This window comes from Siphateles boraxobius, unplaced genomic scaffold (genome assembly GCF_051911475.1).
Source record: "Siphateles boraxobius isolate OS27281-9 unplaced genomic scaffold, OSU_SipBor_1 7, whole genome shotgun sequence".
Taxonomy (NCBI): Eukaryota; Metazoa; Chordata; class Actinopteri; order Cypriniformes; family Leuciscidae; genus Siphateles; species Siphateles boraxobius.
Genome location: NW_027509197.1, coordinates 1974513 through 1988321, shown reverse-complemented (window position 1 = coordinate 1988321; position 13809 = coordinate 1974513). Strand labels below are relative to the sequence as shown.

Below are 13809 nucleotides of genomic sequence, written 5' to 3'. Positions count from 1 at the left end.
ATCTCTTTTCCCTGATTTAAAATGCCATTGTTTAAGAATAAAGGCTGACTTAAAATGTTCTCTCTACCTCTTGGATTAAAATGTACATTAGTTAAAAATTTACCCCAGGCGCTCATCAATTCCTTATAAAAATCTGGCAACTCCTCTGTCATCCACTTCTTTGCTCTCATCCACAGTACATTATCTCCAAGTGTAAAATTCCCACATTTACTTAAAAAATATTCCATTGTCTTTTTCCATGCTGTTTTGTTTTCTTCATTCAAGTATTTTTGTATTATTTTTACTCTTAAACTATTCTTTCGTTGTTCAAAATCCATTAAGCCCAAACCTCCCTTCCCCACTTCTCCTATTAATGTGTTGTACGCAATTCTTGCTGGCTTCCCTTCCCATAAAAAATCTAAAAAAACATTTTTTCAGCCTTTTTTCTGCCCACAATGGCATGGATGACACATATAAAACATACCATAATTTAGAAACCATTAAAACATTCAGAATTAAAACCTTCCCTTTCAAAGTTAAAGTTCTCAGTTTCCAAAAGTTCATCCTCCTTTCAATACCCCCTAATAATTCCTCCCACATTGTTTCTCCTACCTTCTTTTCATCTATTCCCATTAAAACCCCTAAAATCTTCATTTCTTTTGTTTCCTTAAAAGCAAAACTATTTGTTAAATCTTCTGCCCCTCCAAATCTCATATACACTGTTTTTTCTGCATTTACTTTTGCTCCCGATCCCTTACAAAACACGTCTACGATTCTCATTGCTTTTTTAACACTCTCTAGATCCTTTACTATCACTGTAGTATCATCCGCATATTGAAATATTTTGTTTTCTTCTCCCTCGACGCCTATTCCATTAATTCCCTCTTCTTGTTTTATGGCCAGGCCTAGTGGCTCAGAAACTAACGAATATAAATGAGCTGAAAGTGGACATCCTTGCCTTATGGATCTAGTAACTTTAAAACACTGTGTTAAAAAACCATTACATTTGATTTTTGTTATTGCTCCTTTGTATAAAATTCTTATCCATTTAATAAAATTCCCTCCAAAACCAAAACTTTTTAAAATGTCAAATAAAAATTCGTGTTCTACTCTGTCAAACGCTTTCTCAAAATCCAAACTAATTATGTACCCTTTTTTGTTCTTTTCATGCATGTATCTTATTGTATCTTTTATACTTATTGTTGTGTCCGCTATGTCTCTTCCTTTCACTCCGTACGCTTGGTTGGTTTTAATTATACTCGGCATTACTTCCTTCAATCTGTTGGCTAAAATTTTCGATAAAATCTTTAAGTCGGTATTCAACATCGTAATTGGTCTGTAGTTCTTCAAATCTATCTTCTCTCCTTTTCGCTTGTATATCAATTTCATTAAACCCATTCCCATTCTTTCATTCAGTTCTCCTTCTTAAAAATATCTACATATACTTCTTTTAAAATGCTAGTTAAAAAATCTTTTAAAACTATATAAAATTCACTCCCCAAACCATCTATACCCGGACTTTTCTTTTTGTTTAATTCACTTATTGCTCTTTTTATCTCTTCGTCTCTTATCTCTTCATCACACTCTTTTTTGTCTAGTTCTCCAACGGTTGTTTTTATTTGTTTCAGTAACTCCAGTTTCTCTTCTTCTTTCACTCCCTCTGCACTAAACAAATTCTCATAGTATGCTTTTATTTCCTTTAGTATTTCCTCGTTTGTTTCCACAACCACTCCATTATTTCCTCTAATTTCTTTTATCATTTTCGCTTTCCCTCTACTTTTTTCTAGATCGAAGAAAAACTTTGTACATTTTTCGCCCTCCACCGTATATTTTGCCTTACTTCTTAGTCTTGCTCCTTCATATTTCTTCTCCTCGATTTATTTCAAATTACCCTCTAATTCTTTTATTTTTTGTATATCTTTCCCATTCTCATTTAATTCTTTTTTCAATTTTTCTCTTAATTCTCTCTCCGTATTTCTCTTACTTTTCTGTATTAACTTGCAGTACTTCATAGTACATTTTTTAACTAAATATTTTGTATTTTCCCACCATATTCTTTTATCCTCAATATACATTTTGTTCTCCTTTTCAGTTTCAATAATCTCTTTAACATTTAAAATATAATCTTCATTCTTTAAAATCTCTGTGTTTAAAACCCATACTCCCGGCCCTCTTTTCACAGAACTCCAGTCTATTTGCATAAAAATTGGTTTATGATTGCTTAGACTTGTGTCTTCGTATTTAATACTACTGATAAAATCCTCAACGTTCCTTGTACATAATATAAAATCAATTCTTGTTTTGCACATAAAATTCCCCACTAATTGTCTTCTTGAATATTCTCTCGTTTTTTCATTTCTTTCTCTCCATACATTGATCATATTATTTTCTTCCATTAATAGCTTCAACTCTTTTCTTCCTTTGTCACTTTTAAAAACCATTCCCTCACCCATTTCTAATTTGCTAAAAAACAGTATTAAAATCACCCATCATTATAACTTCTTTATATTTCTTTAAGAATTCTCTTAAAACACTAAAAAACTCTTTCTTTTCATTCTCTTCCGTTGGTGCATGAACGTTAACCACAACTACTACTTTCCCCTCAAGATCCATTTCTACTACCATACATTTCCCTTCTTTATCATTGTATATTGTTTTACCTTTTACACCTCTGTTTTCTTTTATTAAAACCGCTACACCTCTGCCCTGCCTATCATCCCCATTATTATATAAAATCTCTCCGTTCCATCTTTTTCTTATTTCAGTCATAAAACCTTCTCTCCAGTTAGTCTCTTGCAATAAAATCACATCTTCATTCTTGAACATTTCTTTCATTTTCTCAAATTTTCTTATATCTAAAAGTCCTCTGGCATTAAAAGTAACACAACTAAAAGCCATTAAAAGAAAAACAAATAAATACCTAAAAACCATTAATCTTCATCTTCTCCCTCCAAGTCCTTTAACACTTCAAACCTATTTTCACTTTTATCTAAAACCTTTAAAATAGTCCTTTTTCTTGCAATACCAATATTTGGTTTTACCTTTACTAGTCGTCTTCTTAATTGTCCTTTCCCCTCTCTGTCTTTGTCCATCGTTGTTTCTTCTTCATCTTCAGTCTCACTTTGATCCTTCTTTTCATGTCCATCTTTCTCCACGTCATCCAGGTAACTTATAAAACTGTCCGAAATGTCCATTACTGTCCATTGAGTGTCCTGCTCCATTGTTTGTTCTTTATCGTTCTCTTGTTGTCCTTCCTCTCTGATGCTCGCTGCTCCTTCCATTTCTTGTTGTAAGCTTTCTTCCGGTTGTCCTTCATCAGTTTGCCGTTCCTCCTCGTTGTTTCCTTCATGCACCGGTCCGTCCACCCGATTTTCCCTACCTCCTTCCTCTCCCTCCATCCAACATTCGCATTTATTTAAAGTTTCTCTGCAATCCGGGCACCTGACAGCATTGCAATCCCTTGCAAAATGTCCCCTCTCCTCGCATTTGTAGCACTTGAATTCAGGGCAGTCTTTCAGTAAATGTTCCGGGCTTAAAGGGTTGTGGGTAGCCCAATTTTCCATGTTAGAGAATAAAGCAGCTTGTACAAAGGATGTCACAATTCCTCTCGCAAAGAGTCAAAGAGCCACGTAGTCGGCAGGGTTCGAACCTGCGCGGGGAGACCCCAATGGATTTCAAGTCCATCGCCTTAACCTCTCGGCCACAACTACTCTTGATAGTGAGTCACATGCTATTTTCTTTTCTGGATGTGAGCAGCAGAGAACACCGGGGCCAAGCATTAATGTCGATGTGAGCAGCAGAGGATCCACTCAACTAAGTTATTGTGTTGGCAAAAAGGAGTTCAACTACGTCTTCACCTACACAAAAACCTTCTCACTTCAGGCTTGAAAAGAGATGTGGGTTGCCCAATTTTCCATGTTAGAGAAAAAGCAGCTCATACAAAGATCTTGGATGTCGCAAGCAGACAAAGAGATGACAATATCATGTGCATCGCCTTAACCACTCGGGCACGACTACACTGTGAGTGAGTCACATGTGTAAGGAACTCAGCTTTTTGGAAATATTAATAATCAATAATATCTTGTTATTATTAATTATACATATTTGGGTCAGTTAATTGGATTAACTTGATGTGGCTGAATTAATATTACAATCAATTAATCAGTTCTTCCAACGAACTCTTTTGATTATTAATTTATTCTAAGAAAAGGGTATCTTCCATGGCCACCGAAGAATAATTATTTCTTCGCCTGTACAGTACTTTGAGCCAGTAGCAAAAACCGTGATCGTAAAGTGACTTGTATTGCAAACAAAACAGAACCAAATACATATTATGTACTAGTTTTATTAACTAAATATAGATATTTATATGAATATAAATAAACTAAACAACATACACACATGAATACATAAATAGGTTAGTGATAGGATGAAATTGGAAACCGGAAGAGGGTCTATGAGAAGAACCATCAGAATTTCATTTTCACATTTCATTGAATTGAATACTTGCATTTGTAATGGGAACAATTCTTGAAGTTGTTGAAAATTGAAGGCGTTGATGGTTCCTGCAGTGTCAAGTGGAAGTTGGTTGAGCGTTCTCTTTCTCCAGGAACGCATGGCTGGTTTGGGCAAGGCCTGGGACTCTGTTGAGGCCACGCCGAGCACCCAGGAGAAGTGAGGAAGTCGGAAGGATGGGTGATTGGAGTCGTTGTTGGTTGGAGTCTTTGTTCCAAAACTCTTGAGATTGTCCTTGGTTCTTTGTGAGAGAGTCATCTCTCTCCTGCCTGAGCCCATATCTGGTTGGAATCGAGGCCTGCTGGGCCCTGGGGCCCCCGTGGAGGGGGAGGGGGCTCCCCAGTATCACCAGAACAGTGTTGAGGCTGGATGAAAGAACTAAGAGAGGGAGGTCACATGTGGACTGTCTCTAATAAGGCCTGGAGAAGATCCTCCCCTAAGGGTTGAACTCGACCAATCAGAAAGGGGACATGTCTGAGAGGGAAAGTGGCTCTTAGTTGATTTACGTATCTTTGTCCCTAGCATGATTATACCTTCATTAATGCTCAAATAGCTATAACACATCCACAATGCATTCTAGAAGAAGGTGATGTACATCAAAGTGTGAGTCATTAAATGAGGATTAATTAGGTAGGAGGCATGATACAGGTGAGGTTACATTGATCGTTAGTTGGTTGTATACCAGGATACATACCATAATATATACCTAATAGTACACGAGACAGTAAACCATTTACACTGTTTCTTTCACAGTTTTATGCATGTTCATTTATAGATCAGTTAGTCTATGATTAATGCAGCAAAGTCTGTTTTAAAGAGGGTTTCTGTTTCATAGTCTCTCTCTTGAGTATGGGGCCACATTCCTCGGAGGTCGTAAAATCTCCTTATCATGCCCTGTAATATGTCACTGTTTCTGCCCATGTGTTTGTTCATTTGGGCTGTGTGAGGAGTTTCATAAACCTTTGTATATAATGAATAATTAGTATGTGTCTGATTGGTCCATACCCTACACATGCTATTTTCTTTTCCGGATATGAGCAGCAGAGAACACCGGGGCCAACCATTATTTTGATGTGAGCAGCAGAGGATCCACTCAGCTAATATATTGTGTTGGAAAAAAGGAGTTCAACAAAGTCTTCACCTACACAAAAATCTGCTCACTTCAAGCCTGAAAAGAGATGTGGGTTGCCCAATTTTCCGTGTTAGAGAATAAAGCAGCTCGTACAAAGGATGTTACAATTCCTCTCGCAAAGAGACTAGAAGCCACGTAGTCTGCAGGGTTCGAACCTGCGTGGGGAGACCCCAATGGATTTCAAGTCCATCGCCTTAACCTCTCGGCCACGACTATTCTTGATAGTGAGTCACATGCTATTTTCTTTTCTCGATGTTAGCAGCAGAGAACACCGTGGCCAAACATTATTTTGATGTGAGCAGCAGAGGATCCACTCAGCTAATATATTGTGTTGGCAAAAAGGAGTTCAACTACGTCTTCACCTACAAAAATACCTTCTCACTTCAATCTTGAAAAGAGATGTGGGTTACCAAATTTTCCATGTTAGAGTCGTGTTTAAAGTCTGTTTAGAGAGAACGGTGTCGTCTTAGTGGCCCCTAATTTAATAACAAATGATCATTTCGACGGAAGTGAATCAATCAAAACTAACTTTAGCTGGAAATAACATTATTCAAGAACCACTATAAAACCAAACCAATCTCTCTTACCTTAAATTATATGTTTATCTCTCTAAAAAGCTGCTTTGAAACAATCTACATTGTTAAAATCGCTATATAAATCCCACCTTAGAAACATTGCTAAGCTACGTAACATGCTATCTGTTTCTGATGCAGAAAAGTTAGTTCATGCATTCATGACCTCGAGACTAGATTACTGTAATGCTTTATTAGCTGGTTGCCCTGCATCCTCAATAAACAAGCTACAGTTAGTGCAAAATGCAGCCGCTAGAGTTCTTACTAGATCAAGAAAATATGATCATATAACACCAATTTTATCATCTGTACACTGGTTACCTATTAAGTTACGTATCAATTACAAAGTATTCCTACTGACCTATAAAGCCCTAAATGGTTTAGCTCCTGTGTATTTAACAGATCTTCTATCGCCATACAATCAGGGCCGGCCCGAGGCATAAGCGAACTAAGCGACTGCTTTGGGCCCCTTGGCCACCAGGGGGCCCCCCAATCGAGTCGAAAAATCGAAAACATTTTTTTTAGATGACTTAAACAAGTGACATAAATGAATGAATTAATATGAATGAATGAATGAATGAACGAATAATTAAAGACAAGAAAATTCTGATTTCATGATCAATATACCTGCCTACAACTGCTGCTGGGTCTGCCAGCGTTTAAGTCATGCGCATTATCTAGACACCTCGCACGTGCATAGACAATTCGTGCGCAACTGTGCATAGTCACGGTAATGTTATATCACAAAAAGGAAGTATCCCTCTAGTGCCGAAAATAGAAAGACAAAAATGACAGAGGAGGAGACAAAAAGAGCAAGATAAAAGTATGTCTGCATGATTATTTACGGTGTGTTTTGTGCAGCAATTGACCCATTCCTATCTACGGCAAGCCCCGTGGGGAAAAATAGATTGCATACACACATACAACGAGCGCCAGTACATCATTACCGGTATTATAGTAGCAGACTTTGTTGGATTCTGTCATGTACAATCCAACAAAGTCTGTTACAATAATAATAAAAAAAAAAAGATTTTGAGGACAGTTACACTGTATTGAGACAGTTGAGAAATAATAATATTTTTACAGTTTTCAACAATAATTGTTATTGTTGAACCCTTGCTCTTATTATGTTTCTGATTTCTCACTTTTTTTCCATTATTTTAGCAAATAATCTATTTGATATGTTTTGAGACAGTTTGTTTTAAGAAGTTTCAGAGAGTTAGTAAAAGAGTAAAGTAATAGTTAAAACTTTTTTATTTAAGTAGGCTATCTATTTCTTATTAAGTATTTATTTTGTATTAATAAGACATAACCTCACTGTATTAATTTATAATGTATCATTATTGCGTGACATTTGAGTCAATAATCGTCAAGCACAGGTGACTCCGTGTAGTAGGAGGGGCCCCCAAATCAAATTCTGCTTAGGGCCCCCAAAAGGCTCGGGCCGGCTCTGCATACAATCCATCGCGCTCTTTAAGATCACTAAATTCGAGGCTTCTGGTCATTCCTAGGATTAGTAAGTCCACTAAAGGAGGGAGGGCATTCTCACATTTAGCTCCTAAACTCTGGAATAGCCTTCCTGATATTGTTCGAGACTCAGACTCGCTGTCCCAGTTTAAAACTAGATTAAAGACGCATCTCTTTAACCAAGCATTCACTTAATGCTTAACCTTTAATACTACTGCTGAATCAGTTCGAATGCATTAACATTATGAACATCAGCTATGCTAATTATTTCCCATCTGCCTTTCTGCTGTTATCTAGCGGTAAATAGCGTTCGTCAGCTCCAGTTTGTATCCAGCCTCTCACGGAGACTTCAGATGCCCCAACGCCTGTGAAGAGACGACTCGACGCCTGTGAAGAGACGAATCAAAGCCGGCGATATGTTATGCCATAAATTAATACATGATTAACTGACTGTATTTTTCTATGTACATTTCCGAAATGCACTTTCTGTAAAGCTGCTTTGAGACAATGTGTATTGTGAAAAGCGCTATACAAATAAATTTGAATTGAATTGAATTGAATTGAATTGAATATAAATGAGGATGACTTGACTTGACTTGACTTGGATGTGAGCAGCAGAGGATGAACACCTCCCTCAAAGGCTGGGAAGAGGACAACAAGTGATTAGGGAATGTATGCAACAAACTGTCCGATTTTCACCCAAACAGGGAATTGAACCGAACTTACCTTAAAATGTAAATCCTCCTTAAACAATGCTCACTTCAGGCCTGAAATGAGCCCAATTTCTGTGTTAGAAAAAAAAGCAGCTCATACAAAGATCCTGGATGTCACAATTCCTGTCACAAGCAGACAAAGAGCCACATAGTCGGCAGGGTTTGAACCTGCGCGGGGAAACCCCAATGGATTTAGAGCCCATCGCCATAACCTCTCGGCCACAACTACTCTTGATAGTGAGTCACATGCCATTTCCGTTTCTGGATGTGAGGAGCAGAGAACACCGGGGCCAACCATTAATTTCATTGTGAACAGCAGAGGATCCACTCAGCTAACATATTGTGTTGGCAAAAAGGAGTTCAACTACGTCTTCACCTACACAAATACCTTCTCACTTCAGGCTTGAAAAGAGATGTGGGTTGCCCAATTTTCCATGTTAGAGAAAAAGCAGCTCATACAAAGATCTTGGATGTCGCAAGCAGACAAAGAGCCACGTAGTCGGCAGGGCTCAACCTGTGCGGGGAGACCCCAATGGATTTCAAGTCCATCACCTTAACCTCTTGGCCACGACTACTCTTGATAGTAAGTCACATGCTATTTTATTTCTGCATGTGAGCAGCAGAGGACAACCATCAATGTGGATGTTAAATCCTGTTGTACTCGTTACATCATAAGAAAAATGGCATCTAAGCTAATTTTAGTGTCTTTGTTTATCCGAAGGTTTTCCCGCAGCCTGCCGGATCCAGATCTGACGAAGGACCTTCGCCTGGACCCGATGATAATGCAGTGTTGAAGTGCCAACTAGCCTCTCCCTATGGAAGATCCCTATACCACTCTACAGATAAAGCATTGCAACAACGTCTTCACCTACACAAAAACCTGCTCATTTCAAGCTTGAAAAGAGATTTGGGTTGCCCAATTTTCCATGTTAGAGAATAAAGCAGCTCGTACAAAGGATGTCACAATTCCTCTCGCAAAGAGAAAAGGAGCCACATAGTCGGCAGGGTTTGAACCTGCGCAGGGAAACCCCAATGGATTTAGATCCCATCGCCATAACCTCTCGGCCACAACTACTCTTGATAGTGAGTCACATGCTATTTCCGTTTCTGGATGTGAGCAGCAGAGAACACCGGGGCCAACCATTAATTTCGATGTGAGCAGCAGAGGATCCACTCAGCTAACATATTGTGTTGGCAAAAAGGAGTTCAACTACGTCTTCACCTACACAAATACCTTCTCACTTCAGGCTTGAAAAGAGATGTGGGTTGTCCAATTTTCCATGTTAGAGAAAAAGCAGCTCATACAAAGATATTGGATGTCGCAAGCAGACAAAGAGACACGTAGTCGGCAGGGTCCGAACCTGCACGGGGAAACCCCAATGAATATCAAGTGCATCGCATTAACCTCTCGGCCAAGAGTACACTGTGAGTGAGTCACATGCTATTTTCTTTCCGGATATGAGCAGCAGAGATCACCGGGGCCAACCATTATTTTGATGTGAGCAGCAGAGGATCCACTCAGCTAATATATTGTGTTGGCAAAAGGCAGTTCAACAACGTCTTCACCTACACAAAAACCTGCTAACTTCAAGCTTGAAAAGAGATGTGGGTAGCCCAATTTTCCATGTATGAGAATAAAGCAGCTTGTACAAAGGATGTCACAATTCCTCTCGCAAAGAGACAAGGAGCCACGTAGTCGGCAGGGTTCAAACCTGCGCGGGGAGACCCCAATGGATTTAAAGTCCATCGCCTTAACCTCTCGGCCACAACTACTCTTGATTGCAAGTAACATGCTATTTTATTTTCTGGATGTGTGCAGCAGAGGACAACCATCAATGTGAATGTTATATCCTGTTGTACTAGTTACATCATAAGAAAAACGGCATCTAAGCTAATTTTAGCTTCCCGCAGCCTGCCGGATCCAGATCTGACGAAGGACCTTCTTCTGGACCCGATGACAATGCAGTGCTGAAGTGCCAACCAACTTCTCCCTATGGAAGATCCCTATACCACTCTACAGATAAAGCATTGCAACAACGTCTTCACCTACACAAAAACCTGCTCACTTCAAGCTTGAAAAGAGATTTGGGTTTCCCAATTTTCCATGTTAGAGAATAAAGCAGCTCGTACAAAGGATGTCACAATTCCTCTCGCAAAGAGACAAGGAGCCACGTAGTCGGCAGGGTTCGAACCTGCGCGGGGAGACCCCAATGGATTGCAAGTCCATCGCCTTAACCTCTCGGCCACAACTACTCTTGATAGCGAGTCACATGCTATTTCCGTTTCTGGATGTGAGGAGCAGAGAACACCGGGGCCAACCATTAATTTCGTTGTGAACAGCAGAGGATCCACTCAGCTAACATATTGTGTTGGCAAAAAGGAGTTCAACTACGTCTTCACCTACACAAATACCTTCTCACTTAAGGCTTGAAAAGAGATGTGGGTTGCCCAATTTTCCATGTTAGAGAAAAAGCAGCTCATAAAAAGATCTTGGATGTCGCAAGCAGACAAAGAGACACATAGTCGGCAGGGTCCGAACCTGCACAGGGAAACCCCAAAGGATATCAAGTGCATCGCATTAACCTCTCGGCCACGACTACACTCTGAGTGAGTCACATGCTATTTTCTTTTCTGGATATGAGCAGCAGAGAACACCGGGGCCAACCATTATTTCGATGTGAGCAGCAGAGGATCCACTCAGCTAATATATTGTGTTGGCAATAAGGAGTTCAACAATGTCTTCACCTACACAAAAAACCTGCTCACTTCAAGCTAGAAAAGAGATGTGGGTTGCCCAATTTTCCATGTTAGAGAATAAAGCAGCTCGGACAAAGGATGTCACAATTCCTCTCGCAAAGAGACAAGGAGCCACGTAGTCGGCAGGGTTCAAAACTGCGCGGGGAGACCCCAATGGATTTCAAGTCCATCGCCTTAACCTCTCGGCCACAACTACTCTTGATAGTGAGTTTTATCCTAATTTTAAACAGTAATAATTTTATTACTACAAGTTCACTTTATCTTCTTAGACACCTCAGAACTGAAAATCACAACGGAATCGCAACGGTTAATGCATGAATGAATAATAATAAGAAGCGGATAGTCTGTCCAGGAAATCTCACACAAGGCAAACACCAGAGCAAGCAACAAGAGCCCGATTCAACTATGACCTTCGACCAGATGAACAACACTCTGATCGCGTGGAAAAGGACATACTTAATTGCTGGAATCGGACTGGAACTGTGACGCCCGGCATCTGAGTGCAAGCAAGCGCTAGCTCCGCGCCTGAATCATGCCACCGCTCTGCTCCGCTGCTGACTTCCGCCCACTCAACAACCACCGCTGTCTGGACTGCATTAACTTCTTCCGAGAAACTGGACTATGTCGCCGTCCTCCACACAGAGGCTCTGGTCGTATGTTCAATTACAACTTTTCAACCCCAAGCTCTATTCCATCCATCTGGTCTAATTCGCGCACTGCAACTACCACACTACGTTGTAAAGACTCTGGGGTGGATCTAATCCGTGGGGAATTTGCATATCATAATTAATAATTGGTAATTAATAATTATTCATACATGTTTGGATTAGATCAGTCTTACATGTTAATAAAACTCCCGATAAGGGATGATATGTCATTTTACCTGCATGCATGTCTGTGTATCCTTGCACTTAACCACAAGTTGATTGCAATTAACTACACGGACCACGTCTTACAAAACAGGCTAAATTAATTAGCTCAATTGTCAGACTAATATTTGTGGGAATCCACAATATCATCTCACTTTATAGGATTTCAGGAAAAGCAATTCTGTGGCCACAAGAATTGGGTTTCCTGCCCTTTAAACACATACTCTTTAAAGTATCTTTAATTTGTAAGCTTGTTGCTATAAGATCTTTTGACACTTAAGGGACTTGAAAATGAGCAAAAAGGCAGTATGTAGGCAGTAATCAAATGAATATAATGAATTTAATAAGGCAGAACTACTTATGTATTTACTATGGTTACATGGGATATATGTATTTACGATTTCCGTTACACGAGAGTAGATGTTAAAACTTCATGCTGATTTGTACTCGGCTTTCGCCAAGATAATCACCAACTAAGACGTAGCTTTACAGTAACCTATGCTTCTCCATCCATTTACGCTTCTTTCCATCTAGTGACGTGAATCTTCTGTCTGGTGTTAATACAGTGTATTGCGCGTCAGCACACACAACGGCTGCAACCACAGTGCGGTCCCCCATAACAACCCTCTGGATTGAGCGGAGTAGGGAACATCTCTAGGGTCTTCAAGTGGGCACCTTCCGTCCTCAGTGTTTCGTCGACTAGCCCACGACACCTCAAGAGGGCTCGACAGTGACTCTGGCGTCCCAGAGTCACCCCCCTCCGTCCCCCACTCAACTCAGCCCAGCTTACTGACCTCTACTTCCCTCTTGCTGCTGAGACCTAACCACAATCTCACAATCTCTCCGCAACCCAACCATACGCGCCAACCCGTTTGACTAAGGCTGTCGAGCCCCACTGGTGCGTTAATATGGAGTTTCAGTGGCAACGGTTCCGTATGGCATACCACCTACCACAAAACACAATATCTGCCCAACCACCCGTCATTCACGCAATATATACAGGAACGTAATGACTGTAAATACTATACAACCTATACAAATAAACCAACAGTTGCTGCTGAGACCTAACCACAATCTCACAATCTCTCCGCAACCCAACCATACGCGCCAACCCGTTTGACTAAGGCTGTCGAGCCCCACTGGTGCGTTAATATGCAGTTTCAGTGGCAACGGTTCCGTATGGCATACCACCTACCGCAAAACACAATATCTGCCCAACCACCCGTCATTCACGCAATATACACAGGAACGTAATGACTGTAAATACTATACAACCTATACAAATAAACCAACAGGCCTTTCAAGTTTTCAAGAATTCTACGAAACCGTAGCATGGCGGCCTGTACACAGCCAGCTAGAATCTTTCCGTCTCAACCACAGCCAGTTGCTGCTCCTTTCTGCTGCTTCAGATAAGTTCTTTACTGTACGACGCAACTCTTGGCCACTGAATCCGACGTCTCTGAGGAACCGGGTTGTAGAGTGTGCCACAAAACCACGACAACCCACTTCCACTGGATAAACCTGGACTCTCCATCCTCGCTGTTCTGCTTCAGTGGCCAGATGAGCATACCGCAGTTTCTTCCTCTCATATGCCTCATCTACCGCATCCTCCCATGGCACTGTTAACTCTATCAGTTGAACAATGCGTGCTGATCCAGACCACAAAACAATATCTGGCCGTAGGTTAGTGGTGGCAATCTCAGGTGGAAAAATAAGCCGTTGATCAAGATCAACCAGCATCTTCCAGTCCCTAGCAGCTTCCAGTTGTCCTGGGCGAGAATTGGTGTTAGCACCTTTTCTTGGTG

General features: G+C 40.3%; 4 non-coding genes across 4 annotated transcripts; all 4 read right to left on the bottom strand.

Moving 5' to 3' along the window:
• Positions 1-3607: 3607 nt before the first annotated feature.
• Positions 3608-3689, bottom strand: trnas-uga (transfer RNA serine (anticodon UGA)). Its single transcript has one exon. It is a non-coding gene; the product is annotated as a tRNA-Ser (tRNA).
• A 2071-nt stretch (positions 3690-5760) lies between these two features.
• trnas-uga (transfer RNA serine (anticodon UGA)) lies at positions 5761-5842 on the bottom strand. The gene has a single exon. It is a non-coding gene; the product is annotated as a tRNA-Ser (tRNA).
• Positions 5843-10549: 4707 nt separating this feature from the next.
• trnaa-ugc (transfer RNA alanine (anticodon UGC)) lies at positions 10550-10631 on the bottom strand. Its single transcript has one exon. It is a non-coding gene; the product is annotated as a tRNA-Ala (tRNA).
• A 618-nt stretch (positions 10632-11249) lies between these two features.
• trnas-uga (transfer RNA serine (anticodon UGA)) lies at positions 11250-11331 on the bottom strand. The gene has a single exon. It is a non-coding gene; the product is annotated as a tRNA-Ser (tRNA).
• Between the last annotated feature and the right edge of the window lie 2478 nt (positions 11332-13809).